General features: G+C 44.7%; 1 long non-coding RNA gene across 1 annotated transcript; it reads left to right on the top strand.

Moving 5' to 3' along the window:
- The first annotated feature begins 18,299 nt into the window (after window positions 1-18,299).
- Window positions 18,300-20,094, top strand: LOC146755025 (uncharacterized). Its single transcript, XR_014938439.1, has 4 exons — window positions 18,300-18,690; window positions 18,911-19,071; window positions 19,429-19,535; window positions 19,984-20,094. It is a non-coding gene; the product is annotated as an uncharacterized LOC146755025 (long non-coding RNA).
- Window positions 20,095-24,984: the final 4,890 nt, after the last annotated feature.

The raw sequence follows: 24,984 nt of genomic DNA, 5'->3' as shown, positions 1-24,984 counted from the left end.
CAATGACAAAGATGCAAGTTCTACAACAGAAAACCTTTTTAATGGTTGGATGACTGGATATGTCATTTGGAGGGGCTTTGAAGCCTTCACTGTGGGATTCAGAAAAGGTTAGTGAAATATCTGTGTCACAAAGAGCTGAGCATGTCCTGGAGCAATGGAGAAGGGCTGGATGATTTTTGCTGGTATTTTTAGCCATTGAATTTTGTGTTCTGGTGGTGTCAGTACATTCCTTCGTACAACATGGACGGGTTGGTTTGTTGCATTGGTTCAGACTTTTGTACTAGGAGCTCAGCAGTGGTTAAAGCTCACACTTCTGCAAAGTAAACAAGCTCCTGCAATTCGTCTCTACTCTGTTTTAGCTGTGGATTAGCTTGACAGTTCCCTTCCATAAGCTTTATGGTTCCCTTCTGTAAGTCTGCTTACACAGACTGAGTTGCTTAACTTTAAGTCTTGCTCCAGGATTTTAAGCATATTATTAGCAAAAATATCACAAATAATTTCACCAACAATTCTCCCCACCCATCTGTAGCTTTCCTTTTTTTCACTGGAAGGGTTTACACTGGCAGATAGGGTGGGCATGTAGAAACAACCCCATTGATTCTCAGGTAGCTCTGATTTCTCTGACTGGCCTTTGTTTTGTGATTCTGCATGCATGCCCTGTAGCTAAAGCCTGGATGTCTTCCCCAACACCTTCAGTCTCCCATCCTTACTTAAGTTACTCCATTGTAAATCTCTCTGCTAGTCCAAGAGAGTTTTTATTTTACCCCTTCTGTGAGGCAGCAGCTGGATGAGAAGGGTGAGATGAGGGAGGACTAGGTTGTTTGGGTGACTTTTTTTTTTCTTTTTTTTTTCTTTTTTTTTTTTGCCTAAGAGCCAACTGGGAATCAAAGATCCCAAAAATTGAAGACGAACTGTGTCATATAGAGCAGGGTTTGTCAAATCACTGGCATGCACTGTTAGGACATCTTCTTCATCAACATATTCCGGGCTGAGAGTTGTCACAAAATTCTGCTCTGTGTCCAAAAATGTGCACTTATCACTTCTATTGGCAGTTATGCCAATATTCTATTGGCAATTATGTCAATAATGCATATAAGAATGTTATGCACTGGGCCATTGCCACCAGAGTATCCCTGATATATCAAGAGGATTGTTGGAACATTATTGTCCCTAGCACAAGTAATGATAATGTGCTCAAAACAATAGGTTTTTTTGTTGTTACTGACAAGTTCTAGTAAGCATGGAGAGTTGGCACTACCTTTCATTATTCCTTATGCCAGATGCTCCTAGAGACCTCATTCCCAACTAAATCCACATCCTTCTTTCTCCTTCTCAGAATTGTTTGTGAAAATCAGCAAACCATCGGCAGACATTAGCGTCACTCAGAAGGACAAGGTCACATTTGAGTGTGAGCTGTCCAGGCCCAAGGTGGACGTCAAGTGGTTCAAGGTATGGCATGTAATGGTATTTTCCTTTCTGACTTGTCTGGAAATGAATGAGAGCCTTTAATTTCACTTCCAAGGGATGAGAGTTTGAGCTTTTGCCTGATAGCTTTTGTATTGCTCTCTTTTCTTTATGCGCTTTTAATTGCCCAGATCAGCACTCTTTGTTATTATGTCCTGAGTTCATTTATCAAGTTGAAATGGAAGTTTGTTTTGTGTTTCTTGTGAACTCCTGAGGTCTTGCTGCACAAAATATTGTTGGTTGGAGCACAGTCTTGAGCTTCAACTCTAACACAGAAATTCTCAGCCAGGATTTTGTAGCCTTGTTGTGATCTGGGTTTTAGGGTGAAATCTGAGTTTTCTTTGCACCTGACAGTGTGAGAATTTGCTCTGGCACTTTGTGTACCTCCCCGGTGCTCAGCTGTTCCTTCCCTTACTTGAGGATAACGTCATTTATTCAAGGTGATGTCCAAACGGGCTTGTTAACAGTCCTCCGCAGTGCTTTAAGCTGTCATAGGTCAGCCAGAATTTCTGAATTTTCTATAGCCATTCCTACATGTTGAAAACCTTGCACTGTGCTTAAGCTTCAGCATATGTTCCAGTAAGCACAGTTCAATTAATTCTAGGGGAGTGGGTGAATTAAGCATAGATCTGAAGGCTGCCTTTGCTCAGTGCAGAGATGGAAGGACTCATGGAGATGTGACTTGATATTTTCCCTTCTAGGATGGGAAGGAGCTCCGTCAAAGTAAAAAAGTGGGCATTACTTCCCAGGGAAATAAGAGAAACCTCGTTTTTCACAAGTGTGAATATGAAGATCAGGGAACATCCACGTGCCAAGCAGCTGAAGACAAGACATCAGCTACCCTAAAGGTTCATGGTATGTTTAACTGAAAGAGCAAATAAATCCGCTTGTGGTGTTTTACAACACAGGTAGAAATGCTTCATGGGCAGTTTTGGCATTTCTTGGTTAGTCATTTTGGATATATTTCTCTTTCTTCTTTATGCTCAAGACACATTTTCCCTCCGTGTGTTGCTCTGGTCCAACCCCAGTTTGTAGCTCATCAGTGGGCTCTGAAGCATCAGACTAGTTACTGAACACACGGGTCTGCTGTGCCCTGGTAGATGCCACCTGAAAGGATGCTTTTTTCTGATTTCCTACTAGATGCTGTCCTCATGTGGCCACTTGGGTTCAGTGTTAGCATGAACATGAACATCTGTCCTGTCCCATGACTTTGGTGAACTCTCATTTTCTCTCTCATTCTGCAACCAGGTTGGGTTGCTGTTTCAGTACTGGCTGTTTTATGCAGCCATTCCATTTGTTCTGGTTTAGGTTCTTTTTTTTTTTTTTTCTTTTCTTTTTTTCAGGCATCATTTCTATACAGTAGACAAAGCCAGCCTATTACATTTGATTTACAGTTTTTAGCTTTTGCTGGTAAGCATTTCAGCTCTCGGGCAGTTTTATCAACAGTTTTGAAGAGCTGAAATGAACCAGCCTGGTCAAACTTGTCTGTTTCTGGTGGTGTAATGAATTTCTGAAGTTAAACTGATTGACCCCATAAGGTTTTACAGTGTATGACTCACGTCTGGCAGAGCTATAACTGCAACAAGTTTATATATTTAGCATTTCAGGAGGCAAATGGTTGGGGATAATCTTTCATTTGCTTGCGTCTCAGAGTGAATCACCAGTATGTGAACCATCCTTCATCTCCTTTGTATTGCTTTTGTGTGTGTCTGTGTGTGGTTTCCCCTGTGAATTTCATCCTTTCCAGTTATATGTAAGTTCTCTTTTGAGCAGTGAAATTAGATGTTCCATCAGCAGTCATAATGGTAAAGCTGAGTTGCCACGTTATCTGTGTCCTTTCTGTCTGGCATCTCAATAACTGCTGCCCCACCACAATATCTGCCTAATACTTCAGCTCCATGGATGCCTCCTTGTGCAAACTGAGAGCCTGTATTTGGTGTGCATAGATCTGGGCTTACATCTGTGCTGGTAAATGCACTAGTGCATGGGCTAAGCAGTCCTGCCTCCTGTGCTGTGGGCATTGAGATGGGGCTCCTACAAGCTGCCCATTGCAAGATATTTAGAAACTAATTGCTGCGGAGTTTTCCATCCTCTTTTCAGACTAACTAAAATTTGGTTAGTGGGATCAAAACAGAAGGGGCAGGGAGGGAGAGCTGACCAAGGACTACTGATGGAACAACTATGAATCCTTGGTTCCTCAGGATTCCCTGCATCAGCAGTTGGCAACAGGAGTAAGGGGGCTCAGGAGGACACTGTAGAGTAGTGTGAAAAATGAGCGAAGAGAGTTACTAATTGATGCCTCTTGGAAAGTAGTCCAAGAGTGGTCCTCTTCATAAACTCTCCTCTTGTGTGTGGTTTTATCTTTATGAGGTGTTCATAACAAGTGATGTGTAGATCTCCCTTATCTCATAATGTCTTTTCCTGCCTGCAGTGAATATGCAGGATACTGGATCATATACCAGCTTCTTTGAATTACTGCTCATGTCAGGAGATAAAATCTGCCTATTCTTTGAACTAACACTGGCGAGGGTTAGTTATTCTGGCTACCGAGAGAATGACACAGCAGATTAAACTCTTTCATTTCCTTCTTTGTCAAATGCCTTTTCATCTAACTGTGTGTCCCATAGAAATTCAGAGCAGTGTTGGCTGAGGGAAGTGGAAATATTTATCTCCTGTGTGTATCTGCCACCCTATTTAGACATGCTGGCAGAGCGCAGAGATTGGAGGAGTTGGATTAGGCAGTAGTTTCCCTATTGCTCACAGAACCACTTTTTCTGTGGTCTCCCAGCTACCCTGTGCCCAGTGGCCTATGCAAGATGGAGCGGAAAAGGCTCATTTTATGAACAAACAGGAACCTTTCTGGTCAGATTAATACCTGTGCTCTTTTAGAGAGATTTAGGTACTAGAGATTTTAGGTACTGGAATAGGCTCCCCAGAAAGGTGGTTGAATCGCCATCCCTGGTTGTGTTTAAGAGCCTTTTGGATGTGGTACTCAGGGATATGATTTAGTGTAGGGTTTTTAGAGTTAGGGTACTGGTTAGGCTGCGGTTGGACTTGATGATCTTCAATGTCTTTTCCAACCTGGGTAAATCTATGATTCTATACAGGAACTCTTCTCCTGATGTTAATCCAAGTTATATCCAGGCCCTTCAGAAGGAAAGGGAAATAGCAGCACAGAAATATGGCCTGATTCTGACATAAATAAATGCAGATCTGGAAAGTTAAAAGGGATTGTGTGATGTTCAAAGGATTTTGAAGCAAAGATGTCCCCTAGGTAAGATTTGTGGCTGACATTCCCCATACATTGTCTGTGGGCACACAAGCTAAGGAGAGACTAGTGATGAGCATGCAGAGAAGCCAATGGTTCAGACAGGTTTGTAGTGACACGACATTGTAGAGTTCTGTCTAGTTCTCCTTGGCATAGTTTGGAAAATAAAAATGAGGTAATTTGTGGTAACCAATATGGCTTCATCAAGGTCAAGCCATGTCTGACAAACTTGGTGGCCTTTCATGATGGAGTAACAGCATCAGTGAATAATGGGAGAGCAACTGACATCATCTACTTGGACTTGTGCAGAGCATTTGATCCCGTCCTGCATGACATCCTGGTCACCAAACTGGAGAAAAATGGTTTTGATGGATGGACCAGTTGCAGGATAGGGAACTGTCTGGACGGTCACACTCAGAGAGCTGCAGTCAATAGCTCAGTGTCCAGGTGGAGGGTGGTGTTGGGACCAGTGTTATTTAACATTTTTGTAGGCAACGTGGCCAGTGGAATCAAATGCAGCCTCAGCAAGTCTGCAGATGACACCAGGCTGAGCGGTGTTGTTGATGTGCTAGAGGGAAGGGATGCTACCCAGAGGGACCTGGACAGGCTGGAGAGGTGGGCCCTTGGCAGCCTCATGAACTTGAGTGTGGCCAAGTACAAGGCCCTGCACCTGGGTCAGGGCAATCCCAAGCACAGGCACAGGCTTAGAGGAGAATGATTTGAGAGAAGCCTTGACCCTGAGGAGAAGAGTTGGTGTGGAGGGAGGTGTCCCTGCCTATAGCAGGGGGACTGGAACTAAATGACCTTAAAGATTCATTCCATTCTATTCTTTTTCTACCCTTAATTTTGCTTGAAGAGTTTTAGAATAAATGAGATTCTGGTTTCCGTGAAAACTGTTTGCAGGGAGCTCCACTGTAGCTAGTAAGTCTATCTTTAAGTTCAAGGGCAATAAAGCATTGACTGTGTTGAAGAGAGAAATGACTCAGGAATGGATGATGGTTTAGAATAAAACATAATCCTACTTATTTTCTATGCAAATGTGTGTAAAGAAAAGATGCTGCACTCAGTTAAAGAAATACCGTGACAAATATGTCTCTACTGTTTCACAGCTGGAGATATCAAGATTGCTAAACCACTGGAAGATGTGGAAGTGAATGAGTATGGGAGTGCATCTTTTGTCTGTGAGATTTCACATGATGAGGTTCAGAGCCAGTGGTACAAAGATGACAACAAGCTGAAGGCTGATGACAACATCAGAATGCGGCAAGATGGTAGGGTGTAAGAGGGGGATCTTTCTCCTGAGTGGGGGGTGGGTTGGAGGTCAAGCAGAAAGGACATCTGAAATGAAGTGAAGATTGTTCAGAAGGGAGTTCCCCTTTTGTTTTGGGACTGAGGTTAGGGTGGAACAAGTGACATGGTGGGATGCTTAGTGTGGGAAGTGTGATGCTATCCCACCATCCCACACTGCCAGGAGCAGGTAGGAAATGAGTGCAGTTATTTCCAAAGTGAGGGTGAACAGGGCACTCAGTTCACCTCTCCAGAGAGGTTTTGTCTGACAGTGAGTGTGATCCTTCTGTATCAGGTACTTTGAATTTGACGGTGGCCGCACTTGATCAGTCCTTGTAGAAGCCATGTTTAGATTCTGCTTTGGTCTGCTCCATTTCCAGTTCAAAGTCGTTGGACACTAAATGAGACAGCTGCATCTCAGTAAAAGATCTGTTTGAATAGTTGTGATGTGCTTACTATTCAGATCTACAGAGCTGAGGTTTTGTCCTTGGCTATAGCAAAGAAGTCAAATCAGGTGAAATTAATTGTATTTCTGAACTAGACAAGTTTAAGTTTGGTAGCACCTAAATTTGGTGCAGTTTCTCATTGATTTCATCTGAAAGAAACTTGCAGGCTTTTTATCTGCTGTTGTCCCCAGCATAAGAGTCTCCATTCACATCCTAAAGTACTTGTTATATTTTCAACTCACTCTTATTTGAACAAAAGCCTCAACTGGGAGCAATTTAATAAGCACAAAACAAGAGCTGGAGCTTGCATTTGGTAGATACTGTACAGTATTACTTCATAGAAATGTAGTCAATGGCATTCCCTATAGACAATCGTTTGTTTTATCTTTAGAGTTGTTCAAAGAACCGATGTGAACACGAAATTAAATGGAATGGAATAGACGCAAGAGACTTTCCTCTTCTTCCAATTGTCCTCATCCTTTCTTCTCTTCCACCCCTGCTTTGCAGATTACCATATAGAAATCACCAGGAAGTTGGAGGACAAGACAGCTTTGGAATGTCATTCTGTCATCCTGTCCTGTGACTTCAGGCCTTCTACAAAGGTTGTGAAATGGTTCAAGGGCCACACACCCATCGAGCCCTCTGAGAAGTACAAGATCAAGAGGGATAAGCATTCAGCAGAGCTCAAGATTCTGAAGCTGAAGCCCGATGATGCTGGTGTGTACAAGTGCAAGGCAGGAATTGCAGACTGAGGCCACGCTGACAGCTGAAGGTATGAGCAGGGAGGGTGGCCTCTTCCATGTCCTATTTCACCTCAGATTTCTCTTCTTGAGGTTGATTTCTGCCGTTCTCTCCTGCTAACTTTATAAATGTATAATCTTCACTGAGAAGATTACACAAAGATCATCTAGTCCAACCATTCTACCACATCCCAGTATGATTTATAGTAACAGTGGTAACAGTTCACCTTGTTTCCCCACAGCCCGCAATGTAGAAGTAACGAAGCACCTGCAGGATGTGGAAATTGAAGAAGAGAGCTCTGCTGTCTTCTCCTGCGAGCTGTCCCGTAATGACAGGACGTGGAATGGTTCCTGAATGGCAACCTCCTTTACACCAACAATTACAATGACATCAAGAACGTTGGCAATTGCTGCACACTGACAATGAAGCAGGTTAAGCCTGAGGATGCTGGCACAGTGACAGTGAAGTCAGACAAGGTGTCAGAAAGTGCACCTGAAGGTGATAGGTGGGTCTGATCACACCCCTCCTGGATGTAAGAGATGCTAAGGAGCTCCAGTTCATTCTATTGTGCAGCAATCCTGCTTCTAAAGCTCACCTCTCTGGGGTGACAAGTCATCAGAGGCTTTCTTCCAGTGGAAGGTTCCATTGCAGCAGATATCAACGAAGGAGGATGGTTTTGGTGTCCTGCCAAAGCATTCATTGCTTTTTATCATCATTTTACTTAACACAAGGAGAGTTACAGGAGCAATTTCTTTTACTGCTTCAGTAACATGCCGTGTCAATGCTGTTGTCTCCAAGGATTTATGACTGAAGGAGAGATCATTCCGTATGTGGTTTGCCTCTGGGATGACTAATGACCAGGCTGTGAGCAACCTGATCTAGCTGTGAGTGTCCCTGTTTATTGCAGGAGAGCTGGGCTAGATGGCCTTTAAGGGTCTCTTCCAATTCTAAGGAACTCGTGCCTGAAGTGCAGAAGTGGATGAATTATACCACTTCTTCATATCCTCCCCATGATTACAGAGGAAATACAACAAAACAACATGCATGGTCTTATTGTTGTCATTTGCTTGAATACGAAGACGTCTCTTTTTTATGGTTGAGATTTTTGTTGATATGGGTCAGGAGGAACTCACACTTTTTAGCTTTCTCAATAGGCGATCGTGGGAATCCTGGTCTCCATCATCTGGTACCACCATGGATTCATCTACATCAGGCACGAGTGAAAGAATTAAAACACAAAACAACCACCAAGGTGAACCCTTCCAAAAGGGGGAAAGTTCCAGTTGCTGCAAGCCACCGAGGTAACCAATAGAGGGGCCCTGATCCCCCTCGTGCCATCGGGATGCTCTGGCACGGGATGTGCCTCAAACTCAAAGCTCCTTCCCACCTCCCAAGGAAAAGCAAAGCAACTCAAGCATCTCCAGCAAAGCTGCCCAGCAGACAGCAGGGAATGCAAACAGCTTCTGGCTGCTCCCCTGCACTCCTGTCCTAAGTAAGTGACCCCTCGAGGACTGGATGGGAAATCAGTGCATGACACACATGAGTGTGCACAGGATTGTGCAAAGCAGTGGGGATCCATGTGTGTGTGTGTGTGTGTGTATTTGTGCATGGATGGTGTTGTACACACATTTGTGTCCATGAGTGTACAAACCAGTGGTATTGCTCAGGTGTGTGTAGGTCTGTGGGTATGTGTGCAAGGACGAGCATGCACATATATGTACGTGCACAGGGGTGTGCAGAGTGTTGGAGCTGCACAAGGACATTGTGGTACCGGTGTGTGCGTGCACTTTGGGAGTGAAAGGAAGGGGTTACACATGTGTGAGTGTGTGTGCGCACAGGGCTGCACTAAGGGATGTGGTTGTGTGAGTGTGTGTGAGCACATAGATAGTGCGTGGATGCGGTGGCACAAATGTGTGCTTGCACAGGGCTGTGCTGAGGAGTTGGGCTGCACACAGGTGCACACAAAGGGATGTTTGAACCCTTTGCCCCTAAGAACAGTTTTCCAGTGTTTCTCGTCCAAGAATTCTTTGAACAGCCTGCAGCTGACTCTCCTGAAGCTCAGGGTCCTGACTTTGCTTTTTGCCAGGCCCGCATTCCTTGAGATGAGGAACTCTAGGAGGGCATGGTCACTACAGCCCTGACCACCTCCAGTCTTAACCCCTGCTGTGCACCATGTCCAGTAATGCTTCCCTTCTGCTTGGTGTGCTTAATGCTTGGCCCACAAAGTTATTCCCAGTGCAGTCCAGCAGTCTCTCAGACAGCTTGCAGCCAGCCATGCTGATTTCCCAGCCTGACTGGAATCCCCCATCAAGTTGAGAGTCAGTGAGCGCGGTGCTTCTGGTAGCTGCAGTAAGCAGGGCCCATCAACAGGCTCCCTTGACCAGGCGGCCTGGAGCAGACCCTCACCTCCAGAAGCCCATTATTGGTTCAGTCCCGAATTTTACCCGCAAGTTCTCAACGTGATCGTGGCTGTTCTTAGTCCTTTGCAGTCAGCTTATTCATAGAGAGGGCAAATACATTGCCCTCCGGAATTCCATAGTAACAATCATGTCTCCTTTATGTCAGGTGAGGTGTTTTTTGTTGTTGTTGTTTTTTGTTTGCTTGTTTGTTTGTTTTCCATTTTCTAGGTAGAAAATTTAATTTCTGAGCCAGGAGAAGAAGAAGTGCAACATGTAACAATCTTCCTGGCACTGTGCAGTTTGCATGAGTAGCCAAGTGCTCCTCAGGTAACGTGTGCTGCAGAGCTGACCTTGGTGGCAGGGGTTGTGTCTTCATTTTCTTCCTGTCATGTGGGAACATAAGAAGACTCTTCAGAGCAGGAGCTGCAGAGCAAGATGAACGGCATGAGAAGGTAAGGCTAGGAACCAAGGACGCCTCCAGAAAGAACAGAAAAACTAAGTCATTTAAGATGCATGATGGCCGTGTGATACTGTCCGTGACTGGAGGAGAAGCACATGGCTAGGAATGACTGATGGCTCTGGTGGGATGAGTGCCTACATGTGCCGTGAAGGAGAGTTTGTGGGATGTTCTGTGGACATGTGAAGGCTGTGGGGAAGTTAAGAGAGAAAACGTGTGAATGCACAGAAGTGATATTAGAACCTGGAATAAACCATTTGGATCACTCACATCTGAGTCCGTACCAGATTGTCGCACTGTCAGAACTTGAGGCCTGGGATTTTCCTTCAGAGTGCCAACTGCCTGTTGTAAATGAGAAAAGATATTGCTAAACATAGCTTCCCTCCTTGTAGGTTTGATATTTCTGTCTTTGCATTCCTTTAGCACCCGGGGTGTTGATGCAGCTGCACAAATCCGCTGTATTGTCCTCCTGTTTTGCATGGAAGAATGGTAAAATAGCAATCTCTGGGTGAGATTTTGTTAAAGTGTTTTACTTTCTGTGCCCCTAGGAAGCAATGGCTTGGAAATGGCAGTGCCGCCTCAGAGCCCACACAGCAACCCAGTATCTCATTGTCTGGGTCTGTGAAAAACCACAATGATGACAAAAGATGTTTCAATTGTGTCTGTGCTGTCAGTGCAGCCCTGAGGAGCGGTGTGGGCATGGCATGGCAGGGAGAAGGGATTTCCCTTGCGATGGGAAAGTACCTGTTCATGTGTTGGTATGTAACCGCTCCATGGCCTGCCCCACGTGCTTCTGAATGGGCAGCTCAACTTTTGTGTCACTCACCCACCTGTGGCAGAGGTCAGGGTTTCTGCAGGGATGGGAAATCATCCCATCACTTAGTGCCTTACAAGGAGCTGAGAAGCTTTTCTTGCTCAAGTCTTGCTTCCAAGCTTAACCACCTACAATGAAGTAGGTATCAATTTTCTGGTGTCCTTCAATTCCATGTCCATCATTTCCCAAAAGCAAAAGAATTTGGAGATAACCAGCTGCAGTGAAGTGAGCGATTTCAGTGCCTGTTTCTGATGGTGGCAGTGAGTTCAGAGGTCACACTTAATTGACGGTGCCTGTTTCCATTCTGACAAAGGCTGTAGTTGCAGCTGACTTCCCGAGGCTGCCATACGTGGTGGTGACGCAGCCTTGGGCTTGTGCGTTTGCATGACTCCCACCTTTCCTTTCTGTGAATTGCAGGTCAGCTGGTGCTGGAAGCGGCCGGTATCTGAGTAGGAATGAAGGTGAGTGCAGGAGCAGCTGCTGAGGGGAGGAAGGAAGTCCATGCTAATGAGCTCTGAAGCATCTGCGGGTACAGTACCAGAATAGGCAGCAGTGATGCAGGGGGCTCCCCAGCAGGAAGCTGGCTGATCCAAATGCTTGCTAGGAGTTTGGAAGCCCAAACCCTTATGGTCTCTGTAAGGGTGGCTAATATAAAGATGTTAACCAAGATGGTGGTAAATAGTCAAAGGTTATTAGCAAAGGGAAACTCACCCATATTGATACCTTAATCAGAAAGCTGAGGCAGTCTCAACTGGGGAGCAACCTCCAAGAGATGCTGCCTCAGTGGTGGTCAGCCCTTACATGAGGTCTCAGAGGAGGTGGAGTCGAGGTCCACCCCTTACTGGAGCACAGCTAGATTACTCTCACCTGTGCTCCCGCAGCTGACCCAACACTTGCCTCAGCTGATTAATGAGAGGTTCAAGCTGTGATTTCCCACACAGTCTGTAAGCTGAATGCAGCCTAGAGGCAGCATCTCCTTGATCACACATGGTGGTGTGCCTGAGTGAAGAAGTGATCAAAGCTGGATGCAGAAGAGTCATCTTAATTTCTCTGCTATTTTATTTCAGATGGCACCTACTGGGCGTTGGTTTCTTAAAATTTGGATCTAGGAGGTGGCCTCTCCCTTTGCTTCTGGTGAAAGCTGCAGCAGGAGTAGAAGACAAAGGTTTTCTTGGTGACACCAACACCAATTATTTGATTCATATGTAGAACTGTGATGAAGATGGTGAAGAACAGATCCGCCTCAAAGACATGCTTGATAACATAAGGAATGAGCATTTGATCCAAGACAGGCAGCGTGGCTTTAGCAGGGGAAGGCCATGCCTAACCAATCTGGTGGCCTTCTATGATGGAGTGACGGCATTTGTGGACAAAAGGAAGGTAACAGATGTCATTGACCTGGACTTGAGCAAGATCTTTGACATGGCCCTCCACCACATCCTTATCTCTAAACTGGAGGGATATGGATTTGACAGGTGGACCACCTGGTGGATATGGGATTGGTTGAAAGGCCACAGACAGAGGGTGGTGATTCATGGTTCTATGTCCAGGTGGAGGCCGATAACAAGTGGTGTCATCCAGGAATCTGTCTTGGGACCAGTGCTTTTTTACATGGTTATCAGTGACACCAATGATGCAATGGAGTGCACCCTCTGCTGTTTGCTGAGTGGTGCGGCTGACGCAGTGGAAGGAAGGGATGCCATTCAGAGGGAACTCAACCGAGAGGTTGGCCTACGTGAATCTAATGAGGTTCAGCACAGCAAAGTGCAAGGTTTTGCACTTGGGCTGGAGGAATCCCAGGCATTTCTACAGACTGGGAGGAGCAGTCCTTAAGAGAAGCCCCGCAGAGAAGGACCTGGGGGTCCTGGTGGATGAAAAACAGAATGTGAGCCATCAGCGTGCTCTTGCAGCTCAGAGAGCAAATGGTCCCCTGGGCTCCATCAGAAGAGGGGATGGCCAGCAGGGACAGGGAGGTGATTGATCTTCATGATCCTTGAGGTCCCTTCCAACCCGGACCATTCTATGATTCTGTGATTACACTCGCTGTCAGAAATAACGGCAGCTGTACAGAAGCTGGATATATTGTGGGACAGTTCTTGTAACCAGCTGATTTTAAGACCTTGCCAGAGTTGAGAGTCTAAATTGCATGTCAGAAGAAAGCTGGGAAAGTGGTTATTACTCATTCTTTTTCATTTGCTGATTCTTTCTTTCGGGTTCCTTTTCCAAAGGAGATTCTGGTGATGGAAGCAGTTGAAGAAAGAACCAAAGCAGCTCTTGCCAAGAGTGCTTGAAGTCCCTGTGGAGAGAAGCAAAGAACTTGGGCTTCCTCTGGGATGCTCCCCACCATGTCTCAGGAAGGAGACAACTGCTGTTCCACTTTCTGCTCTGTGTGTGGAAAGGTACGTCTGGGTTTCTTCTGCTTGTTTATTCTTTCTTTTTCTGGCTTTGAAGGAGAAGGCATGGAGCAAAGGAGACCCACTGGTCATTTGTTAGCTCAAGAGCAGGATGGATTCTGCATTGACTGTGAAAAACCTGGGCTAGTAGCATGGGCATGTTTCAGGCTGGACTCTTCTTTTGCTACTTGGTTTCCTTTTGGCTACAGGGAGACAGCTGTCTAAAGGTGTGTTTTCAAACCCACTCTCCAAAACCACGTTTCATTGTTGCAGGTGGTTCAGTGTGCTCTTGCAGTGCAGATGCTGTAGGTTTCTGTAGAATCTGAATGGTTTCTGTTCCTAGGGAAGGACTGGGAGGAGGTAGTGAGAAGAGAATTCAATGCCTGAGGTGTATCTTAGTGAGAAATGTTGGCATGAGATGATGAAAGTCTTGAGCTGTCAAAGGCCAGTGAGGCTCAGACTCCTTAACCTGCTGGAGCAGGGTGGAAGCAAGGAGTGGGCACTGCCCTCCCGCAAGCTGCACTTGGTTCTGGTCTGCCAGGTCTGTACTGGCCTGGATTTCTTCTGAGAAGTATGTTGGAGCTGCTTGGAGTAGTGAAGGGTGGGGAAGAAGTGCTTCTCCAGAGCTAAGGCTCTGCATGATCATCTTGGATGGTTTTAACCATGATATCTGAAGACATAGTTTCCGTCAGAATGATCCCAGGATTGTGCAAGTGTCTCAGATGTCTGAGAGCACCCGCCTCCTCCAGCTGAGCCATAGGAAAGCTGACTGTGCCCAGTAATTTCAGCTTCCACAGATTGAATATGCTTCCAAGTGTTTTCCTTAGTGATCAATCATGTCCCAGCACTGTGATATTTCATCTCTGGCACAGTTTGGAGCATCTCTGCAATCCTTGGGTGCTGGAGGGCACGTGGTGAGTGCGTGGACAGTGTGGCACAAACGTGTGTGTGTGCTGAGGAGTTGGGTTGCACACAGGTGCACACAAAGGGGTGTTTGTGGAAGGTGTAGGCACGTACGTGTTCCCAGGGGTGGTTGGCACACGTCTGTGAATGCAAAGGAGGGCACACGATGCAGTGCGTGCATGGGGGTGTGCAAAGCAGGCAGGGTGACACATGGGTGTGCGTTTGCACATGGATAGGGGAAGGCTGGGGTTACAGGTTGACCTGTGCTGAGGTGAGTGGGGGCTCACGGTGTTGCTCATTGGCAGATTTGTTCACACTGAGTGCTAACAGGAAACTCGCACACCCTTTTTCTTTCAGCTGTGCCAGTGCTGTGATCCCTTGCTGCTGGGATGGGGTGTTGGAAGGATGGTGTGCATGCCAAGCTCCCATCTCTTGCATGAATCAAGTGTAGAGCAAAAGGGATGTTTGGGCCAGGTGACTGTAAGAAGGCTGGCTGCTTTGGATGGTGGTAGCTGATGGAAACAGGTGCTCTGGGGACCGTTCAGCTTTTAACAGAAGACAGGGGTCCTGCAGCAAGAACGACTAGGTTCTCAAATGGCTTCAGAAGTGCACACCGAGTACATCCCCGCAGACATTTACCGGTAGGCGGCTCTTGCAGAAGAAGATTCAAGCAGCAGAACCTTTTGCTCAGCTACAGCACACAAATGCTACAAAAGCAGGAACAACCCGCAAGCTCTGGGTCTGTTTGTCTTGCACAGGCATGCACTAACTGCGTTTGATGGTACCCCCCATCCTTGATTTCCTTCCCTGCTTCTTGTCTGATGATGCTGCTGAGCCAGGAACAAGCTGCCCAGTGTGGCAGAGCATGGTGCAGAGCTGTGCTGGGTCCTCCTCCCCTTCATCTGCTGCAGATCAGTGCCCCACACGTGCCATCGGGATGCTCTGGCACGGGATGTGCCTCCAACCCAAAGCTCCTTCCCACCTCCCAAGGAAAAACAAAGTAACCCAAGCATCTCCAGCAAAGCTGCCCAGCAGACAGCAGGGAATGCAAACAGCTTCTGGCTGCTCCCCTGCACTCCTGTCCTAAGTAATAGACCCCATGAGGACTGGCTGGGAAATCAGTGCATGACACATGTGAGTGTGCACAGGATTGTGCAAAGCAGTGGGGTTCCATGAGTTTGTGTGTGTGTGTATCTCGGCTGTTATGAAAGCATGGGAAGACTGCCTTACTGAGTCCCAGATAATTACTTATCCTCAAATGATTTTTCCTGGCCAAATTTAGAGCCTCTCACAGGTAATCGAGACCAACAGGCTGTTGTTGCACAATCAACAGGCACAATCTAGATGATCAGCTGAGGAAAATAAAGCATCATGCCAAGGGTACTAGATAAGTGAGCAGCTTGAGATCTGCACATTTATGTGATACTCATGGTGTTAGACAATATTTGCCTAGAGAGGTCACATTGAATGAAAGCAAAATATAAGATGAATGAAAATATACACAGGAGAAGAAGCCTCTGAGGCTTCTCAAGTGTTATGATCAGAAGACATAAACTCTGTTAAAGCAAACATTTCTCTCTATTTTTTGTGTTATTCCAGGCAGGCCTTGATTACCGCCTGAACACATGCTGTGGAAGCCCAGCTTATGCAGGACCAGAGCTAATCCAGGGCAAAGCGTATATTGGCTCAAAGGGATGTAGAGCGGTGTTTGTTTTCCCCTCTTTCCCTTCCCTCTCCACAGAGCATTTAAAGGCAGTGGAGCTCAGGTAAGCTCTCTTGGTTTCCCTTCTGAATTCTGCTAGGTTGCATTGCTTGGTAGCTCTCAGAAGCTGTCAGTGGCCACAGACTAGAAAAGTGCAATTGGTCTCAGTTCACACAGCTGGCTGGTTTGTCTCAGGCTAATCCTGAACTGCCTCAAGCGACTGCTTTGGTGCTCTACAGAACAGCAACTTCAGAGATCTCTTTCTATTACTAAGTTTTTGAAAGAGCAATTTGCTCTGTTAATTATCCATCATTTCTGTGCAGTCTGTTTTGTCAGACTTGTCTTTAGCTTCCAAGTTGTATGTGAAGACTTGTTTGCACTGTAATGCACAATGTACTAAAAATTGAGAGATGAAAATGTGAAGAGTTTTTCCAGCTTTGATTTCATGTCTGGAATTTTGGAACCCACTACTTGCAGTTGTTAATCTGTCCAAACTGGTTTGTTTTGGAATGCCCTCATCCTTCTTGAATCGCTGTTAAAGGCGGAGCAATTCCTACAAGTGCCATGGCCCCACTGTTGTTCTAATTCTTGTTTCTTTGTTTTCCACACACTGCTTTTCAAGCCTCCTTTTTCTTTACAGTCAAAGTGAGAATTGCACTGTGAGGTGTCTGAACCTTGTTGTGCCTATACATAAATAGAACAGCAGCAAAGCCAGACAGGTGACTGTGCTGACAGCTCTCGTAGCCAGTAACACGTAACTGTGCTAAATCCCTTGTGACAGCTTTGATTTCATTTTTGCAGTTAAATCCTTGTAAAAGGAACTGCAGCAGTGTGATGAGCTAAGGTGAAGATGCTGGTTTTAGTCGTGCTCTAAGCTGAGTGGAAGGGCATTTGAATGAGGGTTATATGCTTTCTCTGGGACAATAAGGCTTTATTTCCTGAGGGAAAGAGCCAGCTTTTCATGGGCTATATGTGGGCTTTGGCAAGGGCAGACAATCCAGTCTGTCAGGAAGCCATTTGAGGTGCTTCAGGTTTGTAAGCTTGTCTTTTTGTTTTTCAGGCGGATATTTGGAGCATGGGTGTAGTGCTGTATGCTCTGCTGTGTGGGTTTTTCCTTTGGATGATGACAATATGATGGCACTCTACAGGAGGATACCAGTGGGTATCAGTGGTGCTAGAATACACTGAGAAGGGAAATAGCTGAGCTTGACAAGAGGCCTTGCTTTTCGGATGGCAGAACATGCTGAGCTGTGGGTAGAAAGGCCTGTCTGCTGAATATTGTCCCTGTTTTTGCTGCTTTGTCTACCAGTATTTTGTGGATTTGGTTCTACACTTGGTTGGCCTATGTGGCACTGTAGCCTAATTCTGTACCATGATAGCATACAGAATTTAAGGAGAAGAATTTTCTTGCCAATGGGCTGGATTTTTTGTATCTGGTTCTTCAACTGGCTGCTCCCTATACTATCTGTAGTAAAAATACAGACACATCATTTGATTTCCCTGAAATGAATGTTCCTAAATGCCAGCTCTTCTCATGTCTACAAAGATCAAAGTTCTGCATTTGCTATTAGCATTTCCTCTTCCAGAATCAGGAGGTAATGTAGGACCCCACAGATTGCCTTCAGAATCCAACAGTTAGTTCTGTTTCCTTTCTGAGTGCATAACAACCTGAGCACATGAATTGAATGACGTGGCTTTTTAGTCTGGTACAAACTCTGCTGTACACTGAAACTTGGTCCATTTGTAAGCAGGACTTTGTCCATCTCTGCAGGACAGCAGAAAACCCTTTTGTGCTAATCATGATGCCAAGAAGCAGAATGCGGCAAATGGCAGATGATCCAACTTCTTCAGGTGTTCATTGCCTTAAAACTGAGAATAGTTTTGGACTGAGAGTTTGTAAGCAGAACGGAGCTCTTAAAGCTGTCAGAGATTATTCCTGCACTGTTCAATTCTATCTGCCTGACATACACAGGATCTCAGAACTGCATTGCTTGAACTGGTGGAACTTGTTGAAGTGATCTAGGATGAGAAAGTTTTAGAACTCAATCAGAATGCACTATAACATGGATAATCCTATAGGTATTAAGGTACAAGCTTGCTATTTCTGCACTGAATTTATTTTACATGGCCGTGATCTGAAAGTTGCTTGAAACGCAGGCACCTAATCACTGTTGTGTAACTGAATTTCACACATGATAGGTCCTGAAATATCCTGGAATCTAAAACTCTGACTTGTTTTAAGTCTGCTGCTTGAGTCTAATCAGGGTCATAGTGTCTGTGTGCAGTGGAGTGTGTGGGGAGATTGTTGCTGCAGATCCTGGGAAGTTGCTGTGTATTTGCAGACAATGGCTGCTGTTGGTCACTGGGTGCCACTGTTGCTCTGAAGAACAGCTGTGCTGTGCATGCAGCAGAACATGCTGTGCACGCCATGGAACTAGGAATCAAGAAGAGATAGAAGCGTCACTTCTGCTCTAGTAAAAGGTCTCATCTGCTGACAGGCTTTTGTACTTGAATTCAGAACTCAGGACCTGTTGCCACAGAGGGACTAGTTGCTGAAGTTGGACGACTCTTTCTGTTTACTCCTTGTAATATGTAGCCATAACACTATTTAAAAAAGAATCTGAAATCATGGCTAATTATTGACTGCTGCACAGCAGAACACTACCACGGTGAGATTGGGCTGTGAGATGACTTGAAAGCTGTTTCCTCAGTATAGGTCTTATTCTTGCAGCTGGGACACCTTGATGAAGACTGTGTAACAGCTTTCTGTGTTTCACAACAAGAGAAGAGAGAGTAGATCAGCATTAACGTCAGAGGTAATAAACGTATGTCAGTAATTCTCTGTATTTAAGCCCACTCCTACAGTAAATAACCTTACTGTATTAACAGACTCTAACACTCACTTATTCTCAAACATGAAATATTTCACACCTTTCAGAGGTAAGTTACCACTGCAGAACTTCATAGTCTACCTAATAACTGCATTTCTGAAGTTCACATTTATTCCTTTTTTCTCCTTTAATTGTGTTTTCTCAGCCTTTTTGTTATTTTTTTACCATGCTGAAATCCTTATGAATCTCTGGAAGTCCAGGCAGACTCAAAACAGAAACTGATGGATGAACAGCAGATGTCACATGCTGGCTTAACTCCCTGCTTTGAAATGATTCACTGATAGGTGGAAAATATCAACACATCAGGTAGGACAACCAAGCAAATTTGGAATTACAGTTCACAAATACTTCAGGAAATAAATTAATTCCAGTAACTTTAGAAAATAAATGAGAAAAGCTGAACTGAGTGCTTCTAGAGATGCTGTATAAATGTCAATAATGATATTCCAAGCTGTAGAAGAGATTTAAAACATGATGGGTACTCTGGCTTTAACCTGAATCTGAAAGTTGTCTCTTGAAATTGAGTTGTCTTTCTGTTAAATAGAAAGTGGTAGAATTTGAAGGATTGTTAAGATTTCCATATAACCTTAGTAAGACTAGATGTAAAATGTAAGTTTTATCTAGGCAAGATCAATAGTGGAGTCACTGTTACTTCTTTTTTAGGTACAGGGAATAAAGAGAACGATCGACCTACAAGGGGAAAAAGTTCTTCAGTTCAAGTCTGTGATATTATCACAGTCTTAATTCAAAGGACTTCTAATGCCTGATAAGTAATTCAAGCTTACTATACTACACTGAGTCTCTCAAGCATTGTACCCACGGTTCTCATAGTAGTCAAAAAGCTGCTGAAAATCCAGCTGAATGTCGATGCTCCTTGGAGCTGGGCTGAAACTTGGCCCCAGAAATGGGAGTCCAGCTGAAATGCTGTACAAACTGAATTAGTAGGAGCTTTGCCATTCACTTCAGTAGAGAGATTCTGGCACCAGCTTTAGATTTCACTTCCAGCAATTGTACAATACACTAACTTTCAAGCAAAAACGAGAATAGTCTGCTTCTTTATCTCTTACATATTGTGTGAATCAGCTGAGGCCTGAAACTACCCTAATGTGATCAGACGTGAAGGTTGCACATCAAGGGGAAAATATGGCAGACATGCAGAAATTGTCTTTGTACTGACAATGTTTCTGAAGAGATCTACATCCTCTTGTTTTCTAGCAGAATTACGACCAGTTGTGGCAACCTATCTCTTGCTTCAGTCTCAGAAGGCTCGTGGCAAGCACATTCCCTTGAGAATTCCATCCCAAACAGGACGTGCCAGTACCACACAGTCAGGAAGCCTGTGGGTAAGTTTTAGAGTTCAGCACAAGGTTCTGGTCAAAATGCCTCTGTGTGCTGAAGCTCTGCCTGGGTAAACAGTCTGGTGGCCTAAACATCGGTGAGGGAGCATGTGTGCAACCAGTCTTGGTCATCAAATCTTGTTCTATGATAAGGCCACCGACTCAGTGTATGAAGGAAAAGGATGTAATCTTTCTAGATTTCAGGGAGGCCTTTGATCCTGTCCCTTTGGCTGCATGTTCCCAACCTTCCATCAGGAAGCCAGGAGTACTGTTCTGGGTCATGAAAAGGCAGCCAGTGGTTTGACTATCACACGTTTATGTGTTTTGATGTTTCACAGTGGGTCTTAAGTAAAAGGAACTCAGGTTTTGGTTGCCTGCAGGACAGATGTTCTTTTGGGTTCAATATGTTTGCATAGTGACTTGCAACCATGGGACTGGTGTTCAAGGACCCTCTTGGTTCCTTCAGTTCCTAGGTTCTTTCTTGCCTAGATTTGACACTTTGTTTCAACAGAAGAGCTGATATTCACTTTGGGAACACTAAGCAACTGTTTATGTGGCTTGGAGGAAGACTGTCTGTCTTCTACACTGTGGGCATGGAACAGCCACAATTCCCCCTGGAACAACATCAATGACCCACACCACTAATTGGATTCTCCTTTTTTATGTAGTGGTAGTGAGGTGAAAATGTGGCTGTGGAATATTTTTGACTAAGGAACTTCTATATAGATTTTGTTCATCTTTGCATGCCTCATCACCTGATCTGTGTCAGTGAGCAGAAGCTGAAAGCAGGCATGGGATGTTCTGAAGAGCAGAGAAAGAGATAGGGAGGAAGGTGATTAAGACAATCCCCTCTGCTGCTGTGTGTCCCAGAACTGCCCAGTTCTGTGGCAAAGTGTTGTACAAGATGAAGAGGCCAAGAGATTGGGAGTAGAATGAATAGAAAATATGCCTTACTTAGGCCATACTCAGCGTATTAATACTTCTTAGTTAGTTTTAGAATTCTAGAAGTGAAAGGTAAGGAGGTAGAGGCCTGCAAGTTGTGTCCTTTTTTACAGCTGCTCTTTTCTTATGGGAGGATGAAGTGAAGAAGATTGGTCTATTCTACAAGCTGTTCCAACCTTTACGCTTGAATTGCTGTTGCAGCTGCTGTAGCATCCCCAGCATAGACCAGAAAAGACCTTCTTGCCTCCAGAGATCCAAGTTTGTCCTCTGCTGGCCACTTGAGAGCTCAGGGACTATGATGGGTTCTTTTCTGGTGTTTGCTTTTCACTGTCATCACCCAGTTTCTATCTCTTCCTAAAGCAGTTGGTAGGTTGTGTTCAGAGCCTCAGCTCTTCCTGACTCTGCTAAGCATGTCAGAGCTGATGAGGAGGATGTAGAATGGGGTTTGTGTCCCTTCAGACACCCACACTGGAGAAATCTGCAGCTGGCATGCACCCCACCAGCTCCCTTTGGCTGTTACTGCATGGGAGTGGTTGCTAGCAGGTCATGTCAACAGGTTGAATGTGTCACATTCCCAGATCTCTGATTCCATTGGCTGTGTCTCCAGTGACATGAAATACAACTGTGGCTGCTGGGGTTCTTCCATCTGTACAGATTTTTAATGGTAGTCAGGCAAATCAGACTCTGATGCTAAAAAACAGAACAATAAAACCAGCAATAAGAGACAATCCCAACCAACCGACAATAGCAGCAAAAAACCACCACACATCTCATTAGGTAGAAGATTAGAGACACTGGAAGGTAGTCTTTCAGTCTCTTTAAGGCGCTGTTCTTACATTGCAGAAATAGAATGATAATATAATTCCATGCTGATAATATCTCCAGATTTCTATCTTTTGGATTTCTTTCAGCCTGCCATGATCCCCGAGTGTGTCTGTTCATGGGGTTTTTCATTTGGTTTTGTAGAACACGTTTGTTAACTTGTGCATTCTCATAGTTCTTTTCTTTCCTCTGCATCTTAGAAATCCCAGTGAAGTTCACCAAGAAGCTCGAAGCTGTTAATGCTGAGATTGGAGGCAGTGTCACTTTAAGCTGTGAAGTGAGCCATGCCAAAGGGAAGGTGGTGTGGCGCAGGAATGCAGTTGAGATCAAACCCAGCAAACGTTTCCAGATTGATGAGGAAGGGGTCAGAAGAACCCTGACAATAAGAGGGATCCGGGCTGAGGATGAGGGAGAGTACTTGTGTGAGTACAGAGATGACAAGAGCAGCATTACCATCACCCCCAAAGGTATGTCTCTGGAAATGAAGGCTGACAGTGTGGAAGGATCCTTGGCTTCCCTCATCAGCCATTACAACACTGCAAAGCTGAGTTCATTTGTGTGTTTATGCTGTTCTTTGTGTTAACAACCAAGTACAAAACCTGTCTTTCTCTCTAAATAACTGTGGAACAACTGCTTCTGAAGAGCACAGCTGTTAAGTGGGCAAATCAGCCTTCAAGGCTGGAATTAAGCATCCCAAATGTAAGATGGGATTTATTTTACCCCTTCTTTGCCTCTTTTCTTCTTGCATCTTTGTAGATGCAAGGAGGATCTCCTCTACACGCAGGAGATGTGAGTGTGAGTTATGGTGATCACTTACTGCGAGTCATAAAATCTGATGCTTCCAATGAAATCATTGACTCTGTTGGCTCTTTGAAGGTGCTCATATATAATATGATAGCAGGCTTTGAGTATATAAAAGGCTTTTAGAAAGTGGAAGCAAACAATCTGTTCTCTGTGCAGAAATAAGGGACTTCAATTGCAATGACAAAGATGCAAGTTCTACAACAGAAAACCTTTTTAATGGTTGGATGACTGGATATGTCATTTGGAGGGGCTTTGAAGCCTTCACTGTGGGATTCAGAAAAGGTTAGTGAAATATCTGTGTCACAAAGAGCTGAGCATGTCCTGGAGCAATGGAGAAGGGCTGGATGATTTTTGCTGGTATTTTTAGCCATTGAATTTTGTGTTCTGGTGGTGTCAGTACATTCCTTCGTACAACATGGACGGGTTGGTTTGTTGCATTGGTTCAGACTTTTGTACTAGGAGCTCAGCAGTGGTTAAAGCTCACACTTCTGCAAAGTAAACAAGCTCCTGCAATTCGTCTCTACTCTGTTTTAGCTGTGGATTAGCTTGACAGTTCCCTTCCATAAGCTTTATGGTTCCCTTCTGTAAGTCTACTTACATAGAGTGAGTTGCTTAACTTTAAGTCTTGCTCCAGGATTTTAAGCATATTATTAGCAAAAAATATCACAAATAATTTCACCAACAATTCTCCCCACCCATCTGTAGCTTTCTTTTTTTTCACTGGAAGGTTTTACACTGGCAGATAGGGTGGGCATGTAGAAACAACCCCATTAATTCTGACGAAGCTCTGATTTCTCTGACTGGCCTTTGTTTTGTGATTCTGCATGCATGCCCTGTAGCTAAAGCCTGGATGTCTTCCCCAACACCTTCAGTCTCCCATCCTTACTTAAGTTACTCCATTGTAAATCTCTCTGCTAGTCCAAGAGAGTTTTTATTTTACCCCTTCTGTGAGGCAGCAGCTGGATGGGAAGGATGAGATGAGGACTAGGTTGTTTGGGTGGCTTTTTTTTTTTTTTTGCCTAAGAGCCAACTGGGAATCAAAGATACCAAAAATTGAAGACAAACTGTGTCATACCGAGCAGGGTTTGTCAAATCACTGGCATGCACTGTTAGGACAACTTCATCATCAACATATTCTGGGCTGACAGTTGTCACAAAATTCTGCTTCTGTGTCCCAAAATGTGCACTTATCACTTCTATTGGCAGTTGCTCATCTTTTCTCCAAACTGAATGGTTGTAGGAAATAAAACAGACAAGCAAACAAACCAAACAACCCACAGATATTAACTTGCAGCTGATTGTCAGTGCTGATCGTTGGGCCATGTCCATCACTTCACATACTTCTGCGGCCAACAGACATTGGAAAATACAAAGACCTTCAGAGACTACTTGAATTTCTAGATGCACTGAATTACCCTCTAGAGTGTATTTCTGAATATATAAGGAACCACGGGTGACTATGATCCTGATTTATATCTAGGTTCAGGCTTACTGTTTCAGTTAGGTTAGATGAATAATAGTTCCAGAGAAGATAGGGAAATACAGCACTTCATTGATACCACATGTCGGAAGAATGCAGCTCAGTGCTGGGCAGTTTGCTGCTTCATTCCCTCTTACAAGTTGCACCCAAGGCTGGAAAAGACCACTGAGATAGCTGAGTCCAACCCAGCCCACCCTCACTGTACTTACTAACCACGTCCCCAGTGCCACATACCCGTGGCTCTTGAGCACCTCCAGTGACTGCAGTATATCAGCGTGGTTGCTTCAGCTGTGTGAGTTTTCACCACTGGATGTTGTTCTAGCGAGGCAAAAAACCCAAACTGATGGAACAGTGTCTATACAGGAAGCAACTGGCTGTCCTGATGGCTGCCAACAGTTTTGCACAAGGTGTGTCATGCAAGCTTGCATGAGTCTGGTTTAAAAACTTGCAGTTCTGGTGGAAGGAGAGGATGTTGGTGCAGGATAACTGTGGGATTTGTGCTCTCCCGACATCCAGTTGCAATCCCAGCTTATTGTTGCTATAGAAAACAGCTTCTCTGTAGACAAACTGAGTTAGTACCATTAAGTGGCTGAATCCCTAAGTGATCCAAGGTGAAGCATGATCCAAACTGGAATTTAGCTAATTGTAGTAGGGAATCCAAGCCTTAATGAGCTGAGTTATTTAAAGTATGAGTCTTCCATCTAAAACAGCATTGAACTGTTACCCTGGTTGATGATAGAAGTGAGAGTTGAACAGCAGAAGTCTGAAGTTATGCTCCATATTTCTCATCACTCAAGAGAATATTTGAATATGTGAATTCCTTTGGCTATGTTA

Source organism: Coturnix japonica, chromosome 36, assembly GCF_054131305.1.
Source record: "Coturnix japonica strain WE chromosome 36, WE-NBRP24, whole genome shotgun sequence".
NCBI lineage: Eukaryota > Metazoa > Chordata > Aves > Galliformes > Phasianidae > Coturnix > Coturnix japonica.
Note: the sequence above shows the minus strand (reverse complement) of the source record. Positions and strands in the feature narration are given on the sequence as shown.